Below are 3519 nucleotides of genomic sequence, written 5' to 3' on the forward strand. Positions count from 1 at the left end.
CATTAAACCCCCACATCTTCAGACCCCTAGATCTCTCCTCCTCTGTTGGGGGTTTGGGAGATAATCTGTAGGGTGGTGGTCTCCTGTACCCTGACCTGATCAGGACAGTCATGACATTTGTTTATCCCATATGTATCTCTGTGTGGTTGTTTTTGTCGCACTGCTTTGCTTTATCTTGGCCAGGTCGCAGTTGTAAATGAGAACTTGTTCTCAACTGGCCTAACTGGTTAAATAAAGGTGAAATAAAAAAAATAAGAACAAGTACATTTTTCTAAACCAAGTATTGTTGGTGAAATCATCTAACTACATAGTATGAGAACTCAGACCTTAAATGGATCCATTTAAGTTCCAATGATGAAGCCGGCAAGGCACTAGGAGGGAAGCTTAGCTAGGATACATGGAACTCATTCACAAACATTGACACAAATGAACACATGTGCCTGCTGTAGTCGACTGCCTGTTTGGCCAAAGACTCATGACACGGGATGAAATTGTATACGCATTCAATGCTCTGCTTTTATGTAAAAAAATGTAATTCTGTGTTGTCGGACAATCTCTTGTCTACCATGCAGTAGCACTCAAATTTGGACACCCCTACTCATTCAAGAGTTTTCTTTATTTTTACTATTTTCTACATTGTAGAATAATGGTGAAGACATCAGAACTATGAAATAACACATATGTGACCCGATTCAGGGAACTAGGCGTATGTCGCAAGTCACGACGTCACAGGAGAGCCGTTTGAACGTAAAAATCTAAATGCGTTTTTTGGCAGAAATTCCTTCTCGAACATGTGAACTTTCATGTGCCTTAATAACAAACATGTATGCCATCTGTAAATACCAATACAATTGTTAAATTACGAGCCTTGCTGGTTAAGCCACAGTAAAAGTAAGCAAACTTCTCACTAGCCATGATTGTTTGAGATAATGAGTGGGCTGGACATGCCGAGAGAGGAGTTCGGATTGGTCTGCCATATTGAAGTCGTCTGTCTATTTGAGTTCGTCAGTCTGTGTTAGTAATCCTGTCGAACGCTGCTTTAAAAAAAAATTGTATAGTGGAGCTGCATAAGTGTTTCTCTCCGTTTTCTGGAGGATCAACATTTGAAATCAGTGTAATTAGAGTATGATAGCTAAAGAGATGGAGAAAACACCTGTCTCCGGATAACATCTTCAAACCGTGCAACCATGGTATGGCATTCCTGACAGGGAGACCGTCCATGATGCATGTTTATAGTCTAGCATTAGCTAGCTACATTTTCAGATATGACACATTTGTAATTTTGACAAAGTGGTTTCATTTCAAGCTAAAGTTTACAGTTAGCTGGCTGGTTCCCTAGCTGACGTTATTATTTGTTTCCCAGAGCCATTTGCTTTTCTAGTTAGAGCCTAATGTTAGCTAGCTAACATTGGACCTGGTTGGTTAGCTCCCAGCACTGTGGCATTGTTGCCACTTTGTTCATTGTTGTTTATCTAGCTAACGTTAGCTGGCTAGCTCGTTAGCTAACGTTACGTGACGTGTGTACAACACCCGTTGAATATGGCCGATGTCAGTAAACGTCTGCAAGAAAGCATCATGAAATTGTTTCCAGCAGAATTGGTTAGGCTGTTTTCATGTTATCCAGAGGTAAACAAATCATCGTGAACGATGCTGAATGGGTGTAGACAAAGAAGAGCTCTAAACTACATACCAAAACATTCAAAAGTGATTTTCTCAAAAGTGAGATTAAAAGTTAATCAACTGTCATGATATACACCATTTTGAAGCTCTGAGTCTCTACTTTTAGCAGATGTAAAAAAAAACACAATTTCACATTTTACTACATAAGATCGAATCCAGGTGGTGAGTCACATATGGAATCATGTAGTAACCAAAACAAGTGTTAAAAAAATCAAAATATATTTTATATTTGAAATTCTTCAAAGTAGCCACCCTTTGCACTGGGTGAGCTTAATAATCAAGTGCACCTTTTATTTCACGCTAATTAATATCCTGCCAGGGGCTTTTGCAGGTGCAACCTCAGTGGTCCGGTAGAAGTGTGATATGCAAAAATATATTTTAGATTTTTCAAAGTAGCCACCCTTTTCCTTGATGACAGCTTTGCACACTCTTGGCATTCTCTCAACCAGCTTCATGACGTAGTCACTTGGAATGCATTTCAATTAACAGGTGTGCCTTGTAAAAAGTTTATTTGTGGAATTTCTTTCCTTCTCAATGCGTCAGTTGTGTTGTGACAAGGTAGGGGTGGTATATAGAAGATAGCCCTATTTGGTAAAAGACCAAGTCCATATTATAGTGAGAACCATTCAAATAAGCAAAGGGAAACGACAGTCAGGAACATTTCAAGAACTGAAAGTTTCTTCAAGTGCATCAAGAGCTATGATGAAACTGGCTCTCATGAGGACCACCACAGGAAAGGAAGACCCAGAGTTACCTCTGCGGAAGAGGATAAGTTCATGAGAGTTACCAGACTCAAAAATTGCAGCCCAAATAAGTGCTTCACAGAGGTCAAGTAACAGACAGATCTCAACATCAACTGTTCAGAGGAGACTGCGTGAATCAGGCCTTCATGGTCGAATTGCTGCAAAGAAACCACTACCCAAAGAAACCAATAAGAAGAGACTTGCTTGGGCCAAGAAACACGAGCAATGGACATTAGACCGGTGCAAATCTGTCCTATGGTCTGATGAGTAAAAATTTGAGATTTGTGGTTCCAACCGCCGTGTCTTTGTGAGACGCAGAGTAGGTGAACGGATGATCTCCGCATGTCTGGTAACCACCATGAAGCATGGAGGACGAGGTGTGATGGTGTGGGGCTGCTTTGCTGGTCACACGGTCTGTGATTTATTTAGAATTCAAGGCACGCTGGCTACCACAACATTCTGTAGCTATACGCCATCGCATCTGGTTTGCGCCTAGTGGGACAATCATTTGTTTTTCAATAGGACAATGACCCAACACACCTCCAGGCTGTGTAAGGTCTATTTGACCAAGAAGGAGAGTGATGGAGTGCTGCATCAGATGACCTGGCCTCCACAATCACCCGACCTCAACCCAATTGAGATGGTTTGGCATGAGTTGGACCATAGAGTGAAGGAAAAGCAGCCAACAAGTGCTCAGCAAATGTTGGAACTCCTTCAAGACTGTTGGAAAAGCATTCCAGGTGAAGCTGGTTGAGAGAATGCCAAGAGTGTGCAAAGCTGTCATCAAGGCAAAGTGAGGCTACTTTGAAAAATCTAAAATATATTTTTGCATATCACACTTCTACCGGACCACTGAGGTTGCACATGCAAAAGCCCCTGGCAGGATATTAATTAGCATGAAATAAAAGGTGCACTTGATTAAGCTCACCCAGTGCAATGGGTAGGTAGAGTTCACTCTTTAAAACCATTGGATTTGTCCATGATGCGCAAACCCTCCAGCACACCAGCTGAATGAAATCAAGCGCACCTAATCTCAATTGGGAAATTGGACCAATGGAAATGATGTTCAGTGGCTTGCAGATGTACCTAATTAACC

The sequence above is a fragment of the Salmo salar genome, chromosome ssa02 (genome assembly GCF_905237065.1).
Source record: "Salmo salar chromosome ssa02, Ssal_v3.1, whole genome shotgun sequence".
In the NCBI taxonomy this organism is placed as follows: Eukaryota; Metazoa; Chordata; class Actinopteri; order Salmoniformes; family Salmonidae; genus Salmo; species Salmo salar.